The sequence below is a fragment of the Carlito syrichta genome, unplaced genomic scaffold (assembly GCF_000164805.1).
Source record: "Carlito syrichta isolate Samal-C Ts95f unplaced genomic scaffold, Tarsius_syrichta-2.0.1 Scaffold309022, whole genome shotgun sequence".
Taxonomy (NCBI): Eukaryota; Metazoa; Chordata; class Mammalia; order Primates; family Tarsiidae; genus Carlito; species Carlito syrichta.
Genome location: NW_007253118.1, coordinates 351,073 through 376,583, shown reverse-complemented (window position 1 = coordinate 376,583; position 25,511 = coordinate 351,073).

Genomic DNA, 25,511 nt, shown 5'->3' with positions numbered 1-25,511 from the left:
CAGGGCAGTGGCTGCTCCCGGCCACCGCAGCCTCGACCTGCTGGGCTCCGGCGATCCTTCCGCCTCAGCCTTCCAAGGAGCTGGAACTACAGGCGTGCGCTACCACGCCCGGCTCATTTTTTTTTTTATTTATTGTAGAGATGAGGTCTCGCCTGCCCAGGCGGGTCTCGAACCCGCGGGCTCAGGCAATCCACTCACCTCAGCCTCCCAAAGGCGCGGGATTACAGGCTGAGCCACCGAGCCTGGCACCTTTGGCTTTTTTTAAAACAGTTTCAGTATCCAGTGTCACTGAGAATGGTAAAGTTAAGAGAAGAGAAATAAAGATGGGGAGAATCATTCAAAACCTGTTGCAATAGACTAGGCAAGACAGAGTTAAAGCAGTTATAAAGGTAGAGTTTTGTTTTGTTTTTCTTGTGAGACATTTCTAAGACTTTATTGACAAAATTAGATGTAAAGCGTAAGAGAGAGAGGAAGAACTAGATAATCTTGCAGCTTCAGAGTAGGATATAGTGATATTATTAATGGCACTGGTAGAAATAAAAAGAGGAACATGTTTGGGTAGAGGAAGAGTTCGGTTTTAAGTGTACTAAATATGAAGTCAGAAATCAAAATTAAGGTGTTTAATAAGCAGGTAGAATCTGCATCGTGAGGTCAGTAGAGAACTTGGAATTAGAGGTAGTTGTAGGTTTGGAAGTCATTGGCATATATGTGAGGTTAGCTGAAGCCATCGGATGAGCTAGTCTGATCAGAATGGAGGAGTGTACTGAGAAAGTAAACATGACAAGTTCAAAAAGAAACACCAAAATGGGTGGGGCAAAGAAAGAGAAGTCAACGGAAAGAGGAAAAGGCAAAACAAAATATTAAAGACAGTTTCTGATTAAAACTTCTTTTACACATTGTTTCTTTAATTTAATCTAAACTACTTACAGTGCAGTATCCAAATACTTGGATATATTTGCTTTTAGGTACAGAAGGATGGAAGCGAGGAATGGAAAAGCAAGTACTTATTATTCTTCTATTTTAAAGAGACATACTCTCCTTACTGTGTGGGCAAAATTATTCCATCTAAGACCCTAATTAAAACTACTTTCAAGACCCAGAGGTATACATCCATTTGTTACTTGTGTCAATTTTTGTGTGTATGTGCCTTAAGGCACACAATTGGTCCTAATCAATTCTTGTAATTATTTGTTTTTTTACAATTGCATAAACATAATATGCTTATCAAACAACTCAAAGAGCACAGAAGGATTTTTTTCTAAGTAAATGCTTTACTCCTCCAACTCAATGGCTTAGTCTTATTTTCCAGGGGCCCCCTGTTTACATTTTTTGTATATTCTCCAAGAAATTTGTCTTCATAATTTTAGATAAATATACAAGTAGATTCAAGAAGTGCTCTAAGATCTGCACGATGCTTCAATAACCTTAATATTGGATTCTTTCCAAGTGTGTGCAAACTGGTGTACTGTATTTCTCTTTCTTAAATATGAAAGAGCTAGAAAGTTTCTTTTCATGATCTATGGATGCAGAGTGACCTCTCTGTAGATAGTTTTTGGCAGAAGTTCAATATTTCTTTACCCAAATCTACTTATTTCAAAATTACCTTCAGTCCCATATTTTTATTGTATTTAATGCCTCTTTTTGCATATCCAAAGCCATGTGGATTTGCGCTATTGTAGAGGATGGTCTGTTCATTCTTCATTCTGTATTTATTGGGACAGAAGAACTGCAGTCTCTCAGACAGTTCAATCTTCTTTTCCTCGCCTACCCCCATCTAGGAAGGGACAGGTTGAGTATAGAGAATTTTTTCATTAATGATGTGAAATATGACATCCTTATTATAAAGCAGAAGACTGGATCAATGGTTTAGTTTAAGAATAAATTATTTATTCACCTTGGGGAATCTTCAAGAAGACTCACTATGGTGCCTGAGACATTTGACACCACCATGTAGTGATTTTTCCTCCTTATCGGAATAGATGCAACTAATAAAGTGTGATCACTTTTTTTTTTCTTTAATGCAAAGTGTGTTTTTGTCACCACTTTTTTGGTATCTATTCTGGGGAAGAATATATAATAATCTATAAATGCTTTTATAGAAATTGTGCTTGTCTGCACTTTTTGACATGTATCAATCACGGAATAGCTTGTTTTTTAAAATATTTTGAATAAGGTGAAAGGATTTTGTATTTAGATTTTACCATGGACTCAAAATTTCTGTTAATGATAATAAAGAGCCAAAATGCATACTTTCTTTTCTAAAGCAAGTTCTTAGTGGTTTGTGGTTATAGACAAGAGTTCTCTTCGAACTACATGGTGGACAGCACCAGCTCATTAGAACCAATTGTACCACTGACGGAAGATATTCACTTTCAGGCAGAGTGCTTGAAGCACTACAGGTAATAAATGGTCAGTCCTTGGGTATAACATTTGATAGAGGTCGTTATTATAAAAAACAGAGATCCAAGGGAGAAACTGTATCCTTGCTGTACATCTTACCAGAGTCCCCCAAATCTTGTTAACATTCAGATGTCTAGAGTAATTTCTTCGCTGAGTTCCTTAAAGCAGACAAGATTTTATTCATTTTTGTGTCCTACTCCGTAAGCATATAACACAGTGGTTTACCCTGAGGAGGCTGGTTAGGTATCTGCACCAGTGAATTAATTATTGAATGTGGTGCATTTAAGATTCTGATTGCTTTATTAGATCACTTGCATTGCCAATGTGTCATCAATTTTCTCATCAGTGAGATAGGATAAATAGTACCTTTCCTTAGAGTAACGAATAATGTTAGGATAGTTTGTATGAATTTTTGCTAAATATACCTAAGATTCAAAAGATTTGTCTATGATATACGTAATTCCTTAGTTTCATATTGTTGTTTCTCAGAGACAAAGTCACTGTTTACTGTTTGTTTTGAAAGTGATTTAAAAATAATAGTGACTATCTTAAGCCAATATGCCCTTTGCTTTCTTCATGACAGAAATATTTACTTGCCATGCTTGCTCTTTCCACTATAGTAAACGTGTTAGCTTCTAGAAACTGCCCTGGAAAGTTAAATGACACTATGAATTATTTTTGGAATGGTAATTTAAGTCACTAACATCATTACTTCTCATTTTCTTCGTGCTTTTGGACACCATTGGAGGAGGGAAAAGAGTACATTACTGTAATGTGGGGGTCATATAATATGGAATAACTGTATTCATAACTCTTCTACCTACTTGGCAGAAAAATCAATAGACTGCATTTTGTCATTGCACATGGGGACAGTTATGTAGTGCTCCATAGATTATAAACATTTGATAGGGCTCTAGGAAAGCTAGAGAAGAATATCCAGATAAAATTTAAATTTGAAAATTAATGATAAATACACCTAGGATGTCCTGAAAGAGTAAGGAATAAGAATTTATTTTATGTCAGCAGCCTAACATTTTCACTTTTCGTGTCAGATAATTTCAATTGTTTTAATCAGTGCAGTCAGTGGCCTTCACAGCATTACTTGAATCACATTTTCCCACAGTTAAGTGCTAAAATTTACAGTTTCCTTTGTATTAAGAACAAATAAGACAGCCTTAAAAATTGTACCCTCATAGGTATTTAATTCATTTCTTAATTTGTTGTTGAATTGTTTTTCGGCACTTAGGTTTAGGCCTCAGTCTTTCCTTTAGAAAAGGGCTGTGCATTCTTTATCTTTGTATTCGAGTGTCCTTCTATGAGCCTTGCACATTATCATAGATGCTCAATATTTGCTGAATAAATGCCTGCCTAAATGGGCATGTTAATCTGCAATGTAGTGTCTTAAAATATTTTATCCACAAAGAATGTTTGACTTTTTCCTCAAAGATTACCAGTTCATTCATTCCCTCTCACATTATGTTTCTTTTGCAGATAAGTAAATTGAGACTCAATAGTAATTTACCAAAGTCTTTATGATTATGCTGGGGATCAGTGTTTCTAGCTAGTAAAAATTTATAAATTTAAAGAGGAAACACTACATGTACAGATATATGGGCTGTAATGAAAAGTTATGAGGAATACAATATCATCAGCTGTTTCTGATCTTGACAGAGAGATTAGGTGTAACTCTGAGGACTAATTTTATCTTCCCAGTTATTTATCATTCATCGAAATAAGTGATTTCTAAGTTGTCATAGCATTGGGTTGTGAAGAATTAGTCTATGAGCTGTAGCTCATTAGTGCTCTCAGAAAAAATGAGCCCTGTCTTTCTTTGCATTTGTAATGCACACATTGGTAGGGCATAAAGCTTTCCCTAGGTGCTGGTACACCAAAGTACGTTTTACTGAGCTGACTTACAATGTGATCTGGTTTCTAAGAGACTGCTACAACAAACGTACTGTGCATGGCCCATCAGCATTAATGAGAGTTATGAATGTTCTGTGAATGAAGTACAAAATAGACCTCTGAAGTTGTTTTTATTGGTATTTATTCATGGGACAATCAGTTCTGTAGCACTTATAAATACATAATGGATACAGTTCCTGCCCCGAGAAGCTTACAGTCTAATTCAAAGAGCTGACAGCCATCATAATATGTTATAGTGAGCTGGGCTCCCCTCCCAAACATCATGACACCCATAGGATAGTGGAATATGGTCCTGGTCACTGATGAGCTAAATTCATTGCTTTTAGCCAAGTAATATTTCAGAACCATCCCAAGCGTTGTCACTGCTCTCACCAATGGGGGTAATTATGTGGGTTCCGATCACTCACATTAAGGGAGAATATAAAGAACTAAGACAGAATTTTGGAAAATGGAAGTATGCAAATAAAAAAGCACACTGAGAACTTCCAACTGCCATACTGACTACATAAAAGCCTCTAATCTGGAATTAATCATTTCAGTCATTTATAAGCAGGTTTGTGTCTCCTTTTCATAAGCGTCTCGCCCTGCTATAAATGACATTCTGTTTTATGAAAGTATAATGTGAAAATCTACTGATAAGCCAAATAATAAAAACTTTATAGCATGTCAGGGCTTTTTTATTATTATTATTTAACCTCAATCAAGTTATAATACCGAACACATGTATCCTTGGCCTAAATCACCTTGTCAAGTTTAACTGTATATTCAACTCCATTTACATGACATATGATCTAATATTGGAGAACAACAATACCATTGTAGTGTTAATTGAAAACTCCAAATTGAGAGCCAGAAGAAACCACTGGTCTGATTGCTGAGGGTCCCAGGGAAGGGGATCTATTCCCACACCTGCAGTTGGTCCATAACACTAACATTGTTACCGACATCTGGGTCTAATCAGTCTAGAGGCCCTCATATGCTGCTCCTGGGGCACATAAATTTAGCATTACATTCATTTAAAAAGACCCTTCTTTCAGTTTTTTAAGGACAAGATAGATTCATGGCTCCACAGAGTCTAACAAAGTAGAAACCACAAACAGAGTAAGTTACTGCCACAGACCTCGTGGACTTGACTTACCAACTCTTTGCCACTTAAATAATGGAATTTTACGTTTGGCCTTGGCTATCAAAAATGTGTTTCCACCAAAAGTGAAGTTTGACTGAAAAGCTGTATTAAAAATAAAAGCAGATGCTCAGAAAGTGAGCCAATTTGTATAAATCAGACTTTATGTAAGGATATGAGATAATATCTAGTAGAGATATATAAACTTAGGAGTCATAATTTGCCTCATTCGCATCGTAACTGGAAGGCCTTTTAGCATGGGCTCTTCGTAGTGTGCTTTAAAGAGGATTGTATCCAAAGAAACATTTCAGAAGAAAAGTTAAAGATTTTAAAATCTTTCACTGGGACTTCGGATGGATGGCTTCTGAGGATAAAGGCTCCGCTTGACCTGTAATTATTTTCTGCAATTGCTCTGCACACTGTAGCTTTTATGCAAAGCTCTGATTGCCACACAACATGAGTGAAAATGAAATACCCTCTTGTGTTTTATGCAGATGCCCCAGGTAACCAAAGAGTTCTAAAAGGCAAAAAAAGACTGCATGGTTTTTGCAGCAACACTTATTAAAGTTATAAACACAAAATAAAATAATAATTTTAAAAATTGGCATCTTTGTAAACCACTTGCTTGTGTGCTTGAGACCAGTTTGTTGTCAGGCAGAATTTGTTTTGTTTTATTGTTATTTCCTCTCTTTTTCTGTATTTTCCTCTTCTACGTTGCTAAAAATGAATTGCCTATGTAGCTCGATGGACTGGGGAGTTAAGAAAACAATTCTGTGGATTGATAAAGTTTTGTGCTTGTTGGCAGCACTGTTTTATTTATTTGTTGGCTCAAATATAGTGCCTGGCCTTCAAGAACTTCATGTGAACTGGATAAATTACCTACTTAATGAGCATCCCTACATGATCTAACACTGGAAATTAGTAAACAAATGTGATTGATGATCACCAAATAGAAGTGAGGAGATGAAAGAGACATTGTTCTTGGATTTATAACCAGTAGTAGGAAGACATTTTTTCCCTCTAGTGTTGTAGAGAGCATTTGGTGATCTGGTACCTCATCTATAGTCTTACAAGTAAAAAAATATGGAAACCAAACTGGTATGATTTTGTATAAAAATGTATTGGTTGACTAGGAAATAAGCACTTTGCAGAAAAAAGTGATTTCCAGAATTCTTATGGAGAGCACAGATGAAAAATATCAATGAGTCTCAAGAAATGCTGCATAGTTCAGGATATGTTTACAAAAATGACCTGATTCATGAAGAAAGGTTCAAATAATGTGCAAACTGCTGTATTTTTAAAAAAGGATATATTTTTACATTTTAAAAATGCTTCCCCCCCAAAAAAAAAATCCAACTCAAGGAGAATGTTTCAGTTATTTGGAGACTGCCAGGGTATAAGGATGGATACTTCCACAAGGCTATCTACACAAGGAAGTCCAGTATCAACGTTTGGATCCGTGATCTGAGTATAAGTGATAATGGAACACCAAGAGTATAGCTTCTTCTGTGTGCCAGGCATTGAAGTAGGCATTTTGTGGTAGTCCTAATGGCTAAGGCCACCCTCCTCTTCTAAACTAGTTAGTTGGTTAGCTTGCTCCTTACAATGAAATTGTTTTATAGAAATATTGTGCTTTCAGACTTTAATTTGGTTTCTAGAAACTGGTGGTGTCTTCACAGTCAATGTGTTGTGATTAATACACTGTATTCACATTCTACGTTTTGTGATTTATATTTCGAAGATAGCTTAAAGCCAGGTCAGGACTGCCACATCTGTTTAAAGTATAATGCACACTTATAAAGGTATAGAATTTATTTCATCTGCTTAATGATAAGTGATAGGCATGATATGAGGTTGGAGGAATTCCCACAAGACAGACTAAAAAGTGTTGACAATTTTCCATTTCCCAAGTAATGTATGTGGTAAAACCCTATAGTATATTTGTTTAAAAGCCCTTCAATATTCAGTTTAAATATGCTTTAAATACCTTGTTCCAGTAAGCTTAGTTTTGTAACTCTGGACACTTTCAGGAAGTGAATATGCAATTGGCTAACAGACCACTTGATGCAGACTAGAAACACAACCTAAATTATTATCAAATTTTAGTTTGTTACCTTAAGAAGCTGTGGAGTATCTAGAGTTGTCCACAGATCTGGATTTGCACACATTTCCTAGTATTCCATGGTAGGGCAAAAATTGGATTATATAAAGGGAAATTTGAGACAGTTACTGCATCCCTTAATATTGGGGCAATCTACAGTTTCCCAGACAAAAACTAGTTAGAGTCTTAATAGGATCACATTAGCAATGTACAAAAGAACAACCCTCTAGATATGCCACAGTCTGAATAATTGCAGACACCTAATATTCCTCCCAAATATGACCACTGATTGAGTTTATTAAAGACAAAGTACATAGTAGGTGATCTACATACATTTCTTATTTAATTCTTATAGCAGAACAACAGAGTAACGAAGGAAATTGCAGCTCAGGAGATTAAGTAACATGCTCAAAGCCACACAACTAATGGAATTGTTTGATATTTTGCATGGTTCTTTTATAGCCCTTATCAAAGTTTGTATTTATGTATTGGCATAATTATTGATTAATAGGGCTCTCTTCCACTTACCCGTTTTATACGCAGACCCTTGGACAGTGCCTAGCACATAACAGGTACTTAGTAATTTCCTTTCCTTATCATTTGCTTGTAGTTGACTCAAATCCAAGTGACTATAGTGATATATGCCCCCTTTTTCCTGCTCCCATAACCTTGATGATAACATTAAACAAGGGGATGTGGGTCTTAACTTTCTCACACCTGTTATTCATATCAAATGTATTTTGTGCTCCTGTTCTTTTATTTTATCTTAATACCAGGCCTCTCCACAGGCACAGTCTCCAACGTAAAATGTGGCACTACGGGACAAAGTTGCTGCTTCAATATCCCCCTTTCCTCATGACCTCTGTTGACCAAACTTGTACACTTCAGTATTTCCCTTTCCCCCTGACCTCTATTGACCAAACTTGTACACTACAACTCTCCCTGCCACTATAAAGCGAAGGCCATGCTCATATGCCTAGGTTTCTTGCAAATCAGGCTCTGTTGGACCTACAGGACTTCTCAGACTTTGTGAACCTACAGCGTATTCGAAGTTAGGTTCTCAGACTAGGATTCCTGCTTTGCTAGAGTTTGTATTGTTCCTGGGTTTCACATTGTGTAATATGATAGAATTTTTGAACTGGAGCTCTCACTCACAAAACTCCTTGCTTCCAAGTGTTCCCAAGAAAAGATCCTTGACCTGTAATCAAAGAATTAACAGAACATGAGAAACTGATAGAGTTGGTGTTAAATGGAAGAGTGACATATCTTACATCATTGTGCAGCCAGAAATGTTGTACCTTTTTTTTTTCACCCTGCTCCCTACCCCCCAACAAAATGTTGCACTTTTACTGCTAGTTTTGGATTAACTCAATAGAAAATGAAGTCACTCTGGTTTTCTTTCAGGTTTTTTTTTTTTTCCATTGAGTTTTCTCCACCTTGAGGAATTTTGTGCAGGCTGTTTCCTCTGCTTCGACTGCCTACTACAACCCCCGTTTTCTATTGCCACACTCTCTTTTATCGACTAGATCTCAGCCAGAATATGTCATCAGAGAAGGGACAAGGAAAATTATGACATCTTCACTTGGTCATTCTCTCTTAGCACCTTGTACATTTCTTTCACAGTACTTGCCACAATTAGCACCTTTCGATTGTTTTGCTTACTTATTTATTTAATGTTTAGCTCTGCTAATCTACTTGAAGGCAAGACCATATCTGTCTTAATCAAGGTTCCTTCTAACACCAAGATGCCCTGGTAAGATTAGAAAATGTGTTCACTGATGTCCCTTAGGTGGGTATATTTTGCAAGGTACAATCTAACTCTTCGGATCTTAGGACAGATCTTCACATCTAGGGGCAATGTCTTATTTACTGTATAAAATTATAAATTACAATTTTCTTATTTTCTGTAATACTGTACTTTCTGCCAATCCAGATTTTTTTTTTTTTTTGAGGTGGAGTCTCACTCCAGACTGGAGTGCAGTGGCCACTCCCGGCCACCGCAGCCTCGACCCGTTGGGCTCCGGCGATCCTTCCGCCTCAGCCTTCCAAGTAGCTAGAACTACAGGCGCGCACTACCACGCCCGGCTAATTTTTTTGATTTATTGTAGAGATGAGGTCTCGCCAAGTTGCCCAGGTGGGTCTCGAACCCGCGGGTGCAGACAATCCACTCACCTCAGCCTCCCAAAGGCACGGGATTACAGGCTGAGCCACCGAGCCTGGCTCCAATCCAGATTAAATAGTTCCCTCAAGTCTCAAGACCTTGATGATCCTTTGTCTTAAGAAACTCTTTCTTAGAAATGGCAATTAGGAATGACCTGGATATTAGCTAACTATGTTGTTCTTCCATTGTATGTCCTTTAATAGCTTTTTTGCCTTTCCCTCCAAATTACGTATGCCTCCAAAAAATTAAAGTTTAGAACAACCTTGTTGGGAAATAGAAACTTATAGCCATGTTGGTACTGAAACATTTGGAAAAAAAAAACACTAAAAGAATAATGAAGACAGTCAGGGATGGTGACAGGTGCCTGTAGTACCAGCTATTTAGAAGACTAACCCAGGAGGATCACTTGAGCTCAAGAGTTCAAGGTCAGCCTGGGCAAAACAGCAAGATCCTGCCTCTGTTAGAAAAAAAGAGTGAAAGAGAGAGAGAGAAAGAGAGAAAGACAAAATAGCAAATACCAGAGAAAGTCTTGAATCTTCATAAAGATTTTTGTCCTTCCATCAGCTTAAAAGATAACCAATACTGTGCAAAGAAAAGTGAAATAAAACCAGGATTATATATGACCAAATTCCCAGTAACTTCTAGTGGTACAACCATTCAATAAAACACATCTATAAATATTGACCTATTTTCAAATAGGAAAGTAAAATAGATATTGTGGAAGGCAGAATCATTGAACTGACTCAATGTTTGGAGTATTTAGATGTGTAAAAACCTGGTTTTGGAGAATGATACAGTACAGGTGACAAAGAATTAAAGTGTATAAAAACATACCCCATAGGTAGACTACGGAAAGTGCAGTGGATGCAGTCCCAGGGAATAGTCTGGATTGGGTGCTTTTTCCAGTGATATTCTTTCTTTTAAAGTGTTAATCTATTTAACTTTTGGAAATGAAATACTTGAGTTTCAATGGGAAATCTTCATTTCATTGTAAAAGTAGAACTCATCTCCCTTGGTTCCTCTATTTTTCACTAAAGTATTCTCTTTCTAAGTTTTGAGTGTTTAATATTTAATATAGAAAAAGACACAGTACTAAAAGGCCTGAAAGAAAGACATATTCATGTATCCATTCCAATCATAGTTTTTGGCTCTTGAACAAAATTATATCAATGATCTCAAAGCCAGTGAGTTAACTCTGGGTCTGATTGGTCTCAGTTTGTTAAGTTAGGCTCCCCCTTCTGCCTCTGGTTCAGCCTAGCTATCCCAACCTGAGTAGTCCAAACCACACATCTGCTGTCACAAACAATGAAATAAACTTTTAATGTAAATTCTAAAATTATATCCACCATTGCCTATCTAAAGCTTTATTATCAATTATTTTTATTATTGTTCCAATAAACCGATATTTATTTCAACAATTTATATAGAGGACAACATACTTTATTAACTTCTATATTTATTCAAACTCAGGTCACTGGGTGGAGTTGATTATTTTTCTTGACTATGATTTGGAGATTTATAATTAATGCAGCAATTAAATGAACTAGAACTTTTTCTTATCTGCTAGTGGTGATATTTTCTCCCTCTACCTCAGTTTCTTTGTCTGTAAAAAGGACATAGCATATCTGATTTGTCACCTTGTTACTATATTTGTTAAAGTAATGCCAGTGACTATAACTGACAAACCCCAAATTCTCCATGGCATAATAAAATAAAATCATTACTTGTCCAGTTAGAGTATTCCTGTTTGGTTATACTTCCTCTGAGTAATGGTTCAAAGACACAAGTTGCTTCCATGTTATGGTTTGTCATGGTCACATGTGGCCTTCAAGTTTGCAGAGAAAGAGGAAAAGGACCGTGGGGAAGGAAGAACTGATGTACAACAGTTTCAGACTGTATATGACACACATCACTCCTACTTACATCTCATTTATAAAAAAAAGAGATACACATCCATACCCAGATACAAGAGAGTAGAGGAATGTAGTCCTGACTGGGCAGCTGCTCCACAGCAATAACTATATATTAAAGCAAGAAAATAGGAGTCTCTGATGGTCAGCAAGTCTCTTTGCCAAAGCCCAAATTGTAGGATTGTAGTGAGGGTTAAATTAGTGAATCCACGTAAAAAACCAAGAACCATAGTATAGAAACTAGGAATAGGGAAATCCTCCTCCTCCTCCTGTCCCCCTTTTCTCCCTCTCCTTCTCCTCCTCACTCCTCTCCTCTTCTTTCACCTCCTTCTCCTTCTTCTCATTCTCTTATGATTTTCAAATAGTTATTCCTATTTTACTACTTGGAACTCAGAAACTTTTTTTTGGTAATCAACATTTACTCTTTTCTTAGGATATTTTCCTGACTTGAAAATTATTACATATTCTCTCTCTCTCTATTTCCTTCTGTTTTATCTTTTGAATACATTTGACCCCTAAGGTAAACGTATAGTCAGATATCACAAGTGTCTAGCTTTCACTATACTTCTGGGAAAATATTTTGCTACATGATGCTTTGTCCTTTTTCTTTTCTTGAAGAAAACAATCTGAAATTTCCTAAGGAAAACATATAAAGTTGTCTGACTCTTCTCAAAAGCCTAGTCCTCAAACTGCTCAAAAGAAGGTACACTCTTCTTGTTTGGAGGGATGATTATTGTTCTTGTGATTAATTTTAAGCCGACATATGCCAAGACAGTGTTTTCATATCTATACAGAAGTATACTAAGATATGTCCTAGAATTTAGACTTGGTTTTACTACCAATAATAGTAGAGTTGCTACCTGGGCCAACTCCTCCAATCCTTCTGTCCTGCCGTGATCTTCATGTCCAGGAAATACTTATATCTTTTTTCCTTCACTTGTAAATTTTTGCATTTGCATGGGCTGATGCATACTTTCTTAAGTTAAAAACAAAATGTCTCAGTATACCACCTGTAATTTCAGTTATCAGTTTACTATATATTTGTGATGCATTGGTTAATAGAAATGTGCAGCTAGTAGAATCTCATATAACAAAGACTGTTTCTCCTCAGATACCTTGCTTAGCAAATTTCAGGCACTAGAAGAGACTGAAACTTCATATTTTAAGGGCTTATGCTTTGGCATCTTCCATTTGAAGTCTTGACATAGTAAAATTGAACTTCTCCTACCCCCCCAAAATGTCAATACTTGGTAAAATAAATATGGCAAATATTTTTAGGAATTGAACATTAGGTAGTTCAAGATTATGGTTCTTCAGAGAAGGAAAGTCCATGAGGTGCGCGTTAGAAATGCTTATGATTGCCCCTACTTCTTCCTACAGGCACATTCTTGCCTGTGGAACTGAAGTAGAACAGCTGTGTTACATTGCTGAGGAGCAGATTAGAGTTTCAGACTGTTCCAGTCCCTGAAACTTGCTGAGCAAGGTCCATGAGAAGAAATAGCTTCACAGATGTTAGTGCCTAAAAGTCTGAGGAAGTCTAAAAGTACTGCATGTTGTTGACTAATGGTTGAGATATACATGCAGGAGACAAGATACCAAGAGGCCCAGCAGTTATGTCCTGATACAGTGATAGGAGATTTTGGAGTTTCAGTCCAGCCAAACATAGACTTAGGTAAGAGACTTAGGTATTTGGTTAAGACCCCATATCCTAGAGTAAGAAACATGTGCCAGGACTAAGTTTAAAATTGAAACAGATCCACTTTTTTTTTTTTTGAGTTGGAATCTCACCCTGTCGCCCAGGAGTGGCCACTGCAGCCTCGACCTGCTGGGCTCCGGCGATCCTTCCGCCTCAACCTTCCAAGTAGCTGGAACTACCATGCCCAGCTAGTTTTTTTTTTATTTATTTATTGTAGAGATGAAGTCTCGCCAAGTTGCCCAGGCGGGTCTTGAGCCCGCGGGCTCAGTCAGTCCACTCACTTCGGCCTCCCAAAGCACTGGGATTACAGGCTGAGCCACCGAGCACGGCCTCAGATCTACTTTAACAAAGATAAAATCAAGCCTAACAAACCCCAAAATTTCTGCCAGTAATTTAATTGCCTTTTAGAAGAAATTCAACACCTTTTAAAGAGAGATCATACAATTCACACTTCCTACTAAATATCATCCACAATGACAAAACAATTATTAGACCCGCAAAGAAACATGAAATACAGACCCATAGTAAAAAGAAAAATTAGTCATTATAAATAAACCCCAAGATAGTCTAGCTGTTTGAATGTAGTAGATAGTTATTATAAATATTCTTAAGGACTAAAAGTAAAACATAATCATAATGAATGAACAGAGAACAGAACTGAGAATTAGAAACTATGAAAAGTAATCAAAAGAAAATTCTAGATGTGAAAATATAATATTAAAATTTTTTTTTTTAAATCACTGGGCCCAGCAATCCCTCTTCTAGGTATATACCTAAAGGAAATGAAATCACTACCTTGTAAAAATATCTATACTTCCATGTTAATTTGCAGCATTATTCATAATAGCCAAGATATGGAAACAACTAGTGTCCATTAATGAATTAGTGAAGACATTGCAATATATATTTCAATTACAGGGGAATATTATTGAACCTTAAAAAAGGAAATTCCACCACTTGCCGCAACATGGATGAACCTGGAGAATGTTATACTAAGTAAAATTAACCAAATATAGAAAGAAAAATGCTGCATTATTTCACCCATATGTAGAATTTCTTTAAAGAGTCGACTATATAGAAATAGAGAATAAAACAGTGGTTACCAGGGGAGGGAGGGTAGGACAGAGAAAATGGGAAGATGTAGGTCAAAGGATACAAAGTAGCAGATATGCAGAATGTACAAGTCTCCAGATCTAATATATGACATGGTAACTATAGTTAATAAAATTATATGGTATTCAGAATTTTTGCTAAGAGAGTAGAATTTAGGTACTCTTACCACACAAGAAAGGGTAATGAGAGATATGTGAAGTGAGAGATGTATTTACTTGCTTGGCTGACATAATCATTTCAATAGATGTATCAAAACATCATGCTGTTTACCTTAAATATATACCCTAAAAAAGTTTTTAAAAGGTTAAACAAAATGACAGGGTAGGCTTAATAGCATATCCAAAATAACAGAAAAAACAAACAAACTGTGAGTTTGAAGATAGATTCTTACAAATTATTCAATCTGAAGTTTAGAGGGAAAAAAAGACTAAAAAATTAATGAGTCTCATTGACATGGCAGATATTTCATAATGATTAAAGGACCAATTTTAATTCACTAGGAAGATGTAGCAATCATAAGTGTATATGTTCCTAATAGAGCATCAAACTATATGAAGCATGAATTATAGAACTAAAGAAATAGTCAAACTTACAATCATAGTTGAAAATTTCAAAAACTTCTAAATAATTGATAGTACAAGTAGTCAAAAAAACAGTAGAGGATATCTAAACAACACTATCAAACACCTTAGCTAACTTGACAGTTATTTAATGCCAAACTCAACAACATAAGACAAGTCTTAGTACATTTCAACAGACTGAAATCTCTGAGCAACAATGAAATTAAATTAGATGTCAATAATAATTAGGTATCAATAAAAGTCCCAAATCCTTGGAAATTAGAAAACATACTTCTAAATAACCCATAGGCTAAGTCAAAGCAGAAATCACAAGGGAAATTTAAGAATATTAAAAACTGAACAATCATGAAAACATAACATATTAAAATTTGTGGTATGGAACTAAAGCAATATATAAAGAGACATTTATAGTTTGAAAAGCTTATGCTGGAAAATATTAGAGTTTTAGAAACAAAAATCTAGGTTTCCATATTAGAAAGTTTTAAAAAAGTGAGCAAAATAAGAAGACAATAATAAGAGCAGAAATCAAGCCAGGCTCGGTGGCTCATCCTGTAATCCCAGTGCTTTGGGAGGCTGAGGTGGGTCTCGAACTTGTCTGAGCCTGCAGGTTTGAGACCCGCCTGGGCAACTTGGCGCGACCCCATCTCTACAATAAATCAAAAATCAGCGGGGTGTGGTAGCACACGCCTGTAGTTCCGTCTACTTGGAAGGCTGAGGCGGCAGGATAGCTGGAGCCCAGCGGCCACTGCACCCCAGTCTGGGTGACAGAATGAGACTTCAACTCAAAAAAAAAAAAAAGAAATCAATTGAAGAAGTATGTTTGGTTGTTTGAAAAAATTGATATAATTGATAAACATTAGCAAAACAGATACAGAAAAAGAAAAAGTCACACATAAATTACCAATATCAATAAAAAGGGAGAGGAATTTCACAGATTCTAAAAGTGTACAAGAAAATATAGAAATATTATGAACAGGTGGGCTCGGTGGCTCAGTCCACAATCCCAGCACTTTGGGAGGCTGAGGCAAGTGGACTGCCTGAGCTGGTGGGTTCGAGACCAGCCTGGGCAACTTGGCAAGGTCTCATCTCTACAATAAAATAAAAAATTAGCTGGGCGCACTACCGCGTGACTATAGTTCCAGCTACTTGGAAGACTGAGGCGGAAGGATCGCCAGAGCCCAGCAGGTTGAGAAGACTGTGGTGGCCATTAGTGTGCCACTGCACTCCAGCCTGGGCAATGAGGTGACTCCAACTCACAAAAAAAAAAAAAAAGAGAGAGAGAAAAAGAAAGAAAGAACAAAAGAAAGAAAGAAAGAAAGAAAGAAAGAAAGAAAGAAAGAAAGAAAGAAAGAAAGAAAGAAAGAAAAAAGAAAAATTATGCACAACTTTATGCCAACCATTTTGACAGTGAAATAGACAAATTCCTTGAAAAACACAACTTACCAAAAATGACACAAGATGAAATAGGAAATCTAATAAGCACTATATCCATGGAAGAAACTCAATATATTATCTAAGATTTCCTATGAAGAAAACTTTAGAACCAGATGGTTTCACTGGTAAAGTCTGTAAAGCATTAAATGAATAAATAATACAAACGTTACATGAATTTTAATTTGCTTAGATCAGCATAATTTTTATAACAAAATTTTATTTATTTTTTATAACAAAATTTTAAAAAGACAACATTAGAAAGGAAAAATCACTACTGTTTATAAACATAAATACAAAAATGGAATCAAGCAATGTATAGAGAAGACAATTGTATAGAGAAGACAATGTATAGAGAAGACCAAATGGGGTTTACTTTCGCAATGCAAGTTTTAATAAAGGAAAAGCAGTGAATGTGGCTCACCATATTAATAGAATAAATGACAGAACCATACAATCATTTCAATTTTGTTGAAAAGGAATTGACAGGATTAAATGTCCATTCATGACAAAATATCCAACAAGCTAGAAATATAACTTGCTCAACTTAAAAAAAAGGCATCTATGTAGAATCTGCAGCTAACATATGTAATTGTTAAAGACTACATGCTTCTCACCTAAGATAAGTAACAATGCAGGGATTGTCACTTTCGTGATTTCTATTCAGCAATGTACTGAAAGTCATAGCTGGTGTGATAAAGAAATAATATAAATATTGAAAAGGAAGAAGTAAAATTGCCCCTCTTTGCAGAAGATATAATTGCACGGAAAATCCTCAAGAATTTACAAAGCAACTACTAGAAATATTAAATAAATTTCCCAAGACTGTGAAACACATAGTCAATATTTAAAATTTAGATTATATTGGCCAGGCATGGTCGCTCAGCCTGTAATCCCAGCATTTTGAGAAGCCGAGGTGAGAGAATTGCCTGAGCCCGGGGGCTTGAGACCAGCCTGGGAAATTCTGTGAGACATCATCTCTACAATAAATCACAAAAATTAGCCAGGCATGGTGGCGTGTGCCTGTTGTTTCAGTTACTTGGAAGGCTGAGGTGGAAGGATGACCTGAGACCAGCAGGTCAAGGCTGCGGTGGCCATGAGCAGCGTGCCACTGCACTCCATCCTGGGTTACGGAGTGAAACTCCAACGCAAAATAATAATAATAATAAATAATTATATTTCCTAAATACTAACAGCAAATAATAAGAACAAAAACTTAAAAAAATTTTTCTATTTACCTTATTGGTAAAAACATTAATACTTATCAATTAAACAAAAAACAATTAAATATACTAAAATTCCTAGTATAAATTAAAGAAAATAGAAATAAATGAAGAACTGTATCATGTTCATTAATTGCAACATAACAGTAGTAAGTTGTCCATTCTCCTCAAATTAACCTGTAGATTCAGTGCAATATCAGTAAACTGTCTAATAAAAATTGACAAGTTTTTTTTTTTATTGTAGTGCAGTGGTACAATCACAGCTTACTGTAGCCTCAGCATCCTGGGTTCAGCTACCCTTCCACCTCAGGCTCTGGAATAATTGGAACTACAAGTATGTGCTGCTTTGTCTAGCTATTGATTTTATTTTATTTTTGTAAAGATGAAGTCTCTTTATGTTGCCCAGGCTGGTCTCAAACTCCTGGGCTCAAGGCATCCTCCTGTCTCAGCCTCCCAAAGTACTGGGGTTACAGATGTGAGCCACCACACCTGACCTGATAAGATGTCTATAAACATATGGAAATTCGAATACCTCAGAAAAAGCAAAACAAACTTGAAGAGAAAAAAGACAATAAATATGGAGCAATTACATTACATGACTTAAAGAATGATTACAATGCTACATTAATGAATATAGTGTGGTACTGGCACAAGGATGTTAGAATAGATTTATAAAATGGAATAGAGAGTACAGAAGAAGACCCAACTTCTTTTTGGCAAAGGTGCCAAAGAAAAAAGTGAGGAAGAAGTCATTTCAACCAATGGAAAACTGAAAAATATATAGGAAAAAATTAACTTTGATTTCTATCTCATGATACACAAATGCTAATTCAAGATGCCTCATAGAACTAAATGTTAGAGATAAAATTAAAAGGCTTCTGGAAGAAAACATAGAGGAATATTTTTGAAACTTGGCATTGAGCAAAGATTTCTTAGACGAGATAGATAAAGCAATCATCATAAAGAAAAAATGAAAATAACACTTAATCAAAGTTGAAATCTACTTACCAAAAGTCTCCATTAAAAAAGAAGGTTAGGCAAGCCACAAAATATTCATAAAAAATGTATCTGTCAAAGACCTGTATCCAAAACAACTCACTAATAAAAAGATAAACTAGCCTTTTAAAAAATGGGCAAAGATTTAGACAGACACTTTACAAAGAATATATACAAATAGCCAATATGCACATGAAAAAGTACTTAGCATCTCTAATCATCAAGAAAATGCCAACTAAAAACTCACTATTCATTTCTAGAATAGTTAAAATGGAAAATTCTGACAACACAAAATATTGACGAGAATATGGAGCAACCAGAATTCTCACACATTGTTAGTGTTGAGTGTGAAAAATGGTACACACACTTTGGAAGAAATTTTGTCAATTTGCAATAAAGTTAAACACATACCTACCATATGACCCAGAATTCTACTCCTAGGTATTAAGCCAAACTAGAAACATATGTCCATGTAACTATTTGTTCAAAATAATTCAAAACAGCTTTATTCCTAATATCTTCAAGTCAGAAGTAACCCAGATTTTAATCAAAAGGAGAGTGAATAAAAATGTTGTGGCATATTTACTCCACAGCATTGTATGTAATGGAATACTACCCTATAAAATGAATAAATGACTGATAAATGCAACAATATGATGTATCTAAAATTCATTAGGCTGAGAGAAAGAAACCAGACACAAAGGTATGCATATATATATACTATGATTCCATTTGTATGAAGTTCTAGAATAAACAAAACTAATCTATGATTAAAAAAATAAGAAAAATAATTGTCTCTGGCAGCAGGGATGAACTTGATTAGGTAGGGGCATGAAAGAAATTTCTGGGTGATAGTAATGTGTATTATACATCTGCATACATTTGCCAAGCTCATCTTATTGAACATTTTAGACTTATGCATCTTTTGAAAGAAAATTTTACCAAAATAATGAGCTGTAAAAATAACTGTTCTGATACATATGCTTAATAAATATTAGCTTCTTTTATCAAGATAAAATGGATATGCCTTAGGCCATGTACTTTATAAATAAAGAAGCTTTCTTTTTTAGATAGAGTATAGATGGGTAGATGGACAGATAAATGAATGGATGGATGGATGGATGGTGAATGGACGGATAGATAGATAGACAGATAGAGCTGCTGATGGAATCAGCAATTAGGCATATGCTTTGTATAACTTTTATATTAATGATAGCATCTGTATCCCTTTTCATTTATACTCTCCTGACGCTTCCCCTTTCCCTATCCAGCAGTTAGCAAAGATACACATTTGTAAGATGGTCCAACAAACCTATAGGGCATGTTTTTGGGTAATTACCTGGGAATCAGAATAATGCAGTGGAAAGAACTCACTTTTTTAGATCAGATAGACCTGGTTTCAGATCTTGGCTCTTCAACTTATTGGTTGGGTGACCTTGTACAAGTAACTCAACCTCTCTGAGAATCTACTTCTTTAGTCATAAACTGGAATATTAAATGCTCCAAGGGGTTAATTTACTCATCTATTCAACAAGGAACATTGAGTTCCTATTGTTTGCCAAGAACTGGCTACTTATATCTAGTTATTATTTTGAAAAGGATACTTATATCCAGAACATACAAGGAACTCCTTCAACTGAATAATGAAAAGATAAACTACCCTACTTAAAAATAGGCATAGACTTGGATACTTAGGGGTAGAGAGTGGATAAGAGGAACTTCAGAGTAAGTGCTGAAAAACTAGTCAGTAGGCTCTTTCTTGTAGTTTGAGAGATGATCTCACTTTGAAATAGGGAAATGGCAGTGAAACAAGAAAGATCTAGACATACTTAATAGACATAATTCAAAGAACATGATGTGGATTGGATATAAGGATTGCTAGAGGGAAGGCAACAAGGACAGATGGTGGGTGGGTCCTTTCACTGAGAGAAGAAATGCTGGTAGGGGATCAGATATTGTGGTTTTTGAATTAAATGTAGAAAGAGCATATTATGGTGATTGGCCCAGAGTAGGAACTTGATGAATGGACACTACTGTGGAATGGTACAAAGCTAATTAACTCATGTATGTACCAGGTCTGTACACTTGGTTTCAGTCACTATTTGAAAATAAAGGTTCTTTTTTTTTAAAAAAAGAAAACTAGTCAAGCACAAATATGTACCTAAAGGTACATGCACACATTTTGTTCATATTTTGTTTAGATATTACTGCTCTAGATCTAAAAGTTAATTATCCTGATTATAATGTATCTATTTTGAGAATACCGTGGGACTACTGAATTTCTCCTTCCTCTTATTCATGCACACATAAAGATTTCAGAAATTCAGCAAAATGTGTAGTAATTTTGTTGAAAAAAAGAAAAGATCTTTAGTAAAGAAGTTAGTTTAGTCAGTAAGGGAAAAGACCTATCACACATTGAAAAAAGAGGTATAAAACAACAGACGTAGTACTTGTAAGGAGTTGCTTTAAAGAATTATGAAAGAATACATGGTAATATTACATAACTTAGAAATCAATTTTCTTGCTATCTTGTAATCAGGTTACATAAGAAATAAACATGTCGACCTTAATAACAAAACCAGGCTTTGGAAGAGATGACTCAAGCACCCTTGTTTTTTATTTCATGCTTTGAAAATTGAATTGAGATATTTCACTACTCTTAAACCATGATGAAATAATGGAAGGTGTCATAACAGGAGCTAAAACCCTGGGGAGGCTATTAAAAATTTTACTTTTACACTTTCCACATGATTGTGGAAATGTGGGTTCTACTTCCCCTGAGGCTCTTATTGCCATGTTTGGTACAACTGCTGCTATATCAACAAAAAGGATTAAGCATTACAGTGGGCCCCTTTGCAGATCTTGCCTTAGAAAGTTAAACACTGGTGTCAAAATGCCAAAGGTATACCTTAAGGTAGAGGAAAATTTACTTCCTTTAGAGAAAGGAGACGTTCTATAACAAATATATAAATAATGGTCACACAAAACAGACAATCGTTTTATTTTTTAAAGAGGCATAAAAAGATTCAGGTTTTATAAATGGGAGAAATCGGATTTGGTCATGGAAAAGTAAGTGTAGTTGCAATGTAAGTGAGACTTTGATAGGCATGGATAGTGAGGGAGGACATTTCACCACAAAGATTGCCCAGACAACAGGGTCACATAAGTAGGGGTAAAGGAATGAAAAAGAAAAACCAGTTGCTGAAATGTAAAGAAGGTAGACTCTATAGGCTTTGGTAACTTGTGTGTGGGTTGTTGCATGTGGAGAAAATGGAAGATGAGTGGTGATGCTATAGTATAACCATTGAAGCCATCAAGAAGAGTGAATGCAGAAATGACAAGTGAGTGGAGTCTAATGTCAGCAAATTGCATATGTTGGAGCCTCATATCTCAGTTTATTGGCATAAGAGAATTAGTTTCAGGTTATATTTAGGAGGTTGTTTGGTGCCCAATATTGAATTTAGGATTGACTCTTGATAGTTTTGAATTACATAAGAGGTGTTTGATATAGAGACAAAAATACTAGAATACTGCTTTACAAGTAAGCCACAAAGACATTTTAGAGTTTTTTGAGCCATGAGAACATAAACAAAACATTAGAACAACTTATTAGCTTAATGAAATGTAGCCAAGTTGGGTATAGACCAGATTCTAAGACAAATTGCAATGTAAGTTCCTGGAGTCAGGAATGAGCTTCTTCTAACATATGCTCTGGCTTAAGTCAGTACTGTCCATAGGGTAAAGCAGGATGGAAAATTTTATTTTTATAAGCTATTAAACGATGAATAGGAGATTGAACTTAATATAGGGCTGTATCATTATGTGAAGCCATTAAATCAGGGTGGGAAAGATAATTCTACTGTTTTTCCAACAGCAAAGCAGTTGAAAATAGGAGGGAAGATTTTAGCTTGAACATTCTCATAAGTCCCTGTGGATTTTGAACTGACTAGTAGGGATGTTGCCTAAAACTGTGGCAGCTGGTGAGTAATTTGTAGCCTGTAGCCACCTCATTCTAAGTGTGTTTACAGCAAGTCTTTGGCTCAACCATTTGCGTAAGAGTCATTCTCACTGGACCTATTAGCACCAGGACACTCCATTTTTATGGCATGTGACCAAGTGATGCAGATGTCTAGAGACATATTAGGATGAAGATATGCTAAATTAGGCATTAAGATTCTAAGACTATAATAAGAAGGGGATTTCTAGATAGAAGGGGATTTTTTTTTTAAGGGATCTAAGTAGATGTTAAATATTTCTCTTTCTGGTTGTGCCTTTCCTGGAATTGAGGTCTTTGGAATGAAGGGTACCAAATGGGTTGTGTGTAGAAGAGAAATTTCTCACAATTGTGTTAGGAATCCCTGAAGGTTCCATATGGTCAGTCTAAGGAGTCATGAAAACCACAGCTTACTAACACAATTAATGAATTGTTCTTCTCTCTCTAGAACCATCCTACCTAGCAAGTATGACTTGGGTGAGTCAATTCCTTTCCAGGGGTTTCCTTTTCTTCATTTATAAAATGAAATGAAACAACTCCAATTTAGAATCCTACTTCTTAGGTTCACATATTCATAGTCTCAGGATTCCACAAATGGTCACAGTTCTTCACATTTCCCAATATCCATGCCCTTTGAATGGTGACTGCAGTGTCTCCATCAAGGCATGAGTCTGTTTCACCATTCCTTGAATTTGGATTGTTGTGTGACTTACTTTGGTCAATAGGATAGGACAGAAGTGAAAATGTGCCAATTTTGAGTCTAGACCTCAAAAGGTCTGTGTGTTTTTGCTCATTTTCTTGGAACTCTGCCACCACTATGGGAACAAACCTGGGGAAGTCTGATGGATGGTAAGAAACACGTGGCCCAATCACCCCTGGCTTCAGCTGGCAGCCAGCAAAACACCAGATGTAAGTGAGGCCATTATAGACCTAGACCATTCAGACCTCTGTTAACCTGCCTGCTGGTGGCAGGTGCATGAGTGAGCCAAGCTGAGATCAGTTAAACCTGGCACAAATTGGCAGAGCCAGTCATCTGACCTATGGAGTTGTGAACAATAATATATTTTTGTTTTGTTAAAAGAGGGGTTAACAACTATGAACCCATGAGTCAACTGCCAGTTTTTTAAAATAAAGTTTTGTTGGAACACAGCCATACCCATGTGTCTATGTATCATCTATGGCAGGTTTCGTGCTACAATGGCAGAGTTGAGTAGTTGAGACAAAGGCTGTATGGTACACAAAGACTAAAATATTTACTCTCTGTCCAATTTAAGTGAAAGTCGGATAACTTACTGTTTCCTTTTTTTTAAATCTTTTTATTTACCTTTTTCTAATTTACTGCTTTAAATCACTAAGTTTTGGGGGTGATTTGCTACACAGAAATATCTAACTAGTACACTATCACATTAAGAGACTGATAAATAATTTTGGGTGTTGATTTTTGCAAAATAAATCATGTTTTAAACATTCAGTGGTTTCAACAACAATGATTTTATTATCTCTCACAATTCTGTGAGTTGACTGGGCTCAGCTGGGCAGTTCTTCTCTTCTATGTGATGTTGAATGCTGATGTTATGTGGAAATTAAGAGTGGACTGGAATTTCCGAGCTGGTTCTTTCAAGTGGCTGGCAGTTGATGCTGGATTTCATCTGGGAGATTAGCTGAAGCTGTTGACTGGGACACTTACATGCAGGTTACACACATAGCTTGATGGTTGGATTCTGCAAAAAAGCATCTCAAAGGAAAGAGTTTCAGTTGACTCAAGCCAGAGGCACAAGATTTCTTATGACTGAGCATTAGAAGCTTAGTTATGCCAAATATTTATTGGTTAAAAGTGAGCCACAGGGCCAACCTAGGTTAAGATAGGGGCACTACACAAAGGAGTAAATCCGAAAGATTCAAGTTTATTGTGGCTGGGGGGAGTATCTTTGAAGACTGTCTCAACCAGAATGTATAGCCTTTTCTCCCCAGCTTTTCTCTCCTACAGTTTCTTTCTGTCTCCATTTTATGGTATGGGAATTGTTAGACTCACCAGCATGTTTGATATACATATATATATGTGTACATGTGCATCTTTGTACATATTTTATATATCAATATCTATATTTGCCTATCTACTTACAACTCTTGGATTGGAGACTTAGATTGACTTACTGACTTGGTTGGGCATCAGTGTGATTTTATACATGAAATTTTTACCTTTGGAAAGGGCCATTTCACATCTGTTTCAATTAAAATGTACGATGACTCTTTAACCTTAGTCGTTTTAAAGCTTTTAATCATATTATATCACTTTATCCATCTTTGGCAAGCTGATAATTTAGGTTGGAAAATAACCAAGAATGAAACATATGAAATAATGTAACAACTTTCCATGATTCTTTTTTCTCCTTTTGGCAGCCATTGCCTCCCATGCACCTGTGGGCTCAACATGACCCACTCAACACAAAGTTGAAAAGAAGTTAGAGTGCTGTTTATGTAGTTGCTGCACTATTGCTCACTTTGGGGATTCCTCTCTAAGTGATTATCTAGAATTTCAGTGCTGTGGGCATTGAGGGCTTGGTTTATTCTATCTTATCCAAGAGGTCAATTGCTTTGAACCACAAAATCCCTGTCATCTCTTTTGTTCTCTTGATGTTCAGAACATTGACTTGCTCTCTAGCAGCTTTGAGATCTTTTGTTCTGAAAGCGGCTCTCTCTAGCCCATCCTTCGTTCTTTCCATTAAAAAAAATAGAGATGGTGTCTTACCTTGTTGCTCAGGCTGATCTCGAACTCTTGGTCTTAAATGATCTTCTAGCCTCCATCTCCTAAAGTGCTGGGATTGCAGGTGTGAGCCACGATGCCTAGGCCCTATC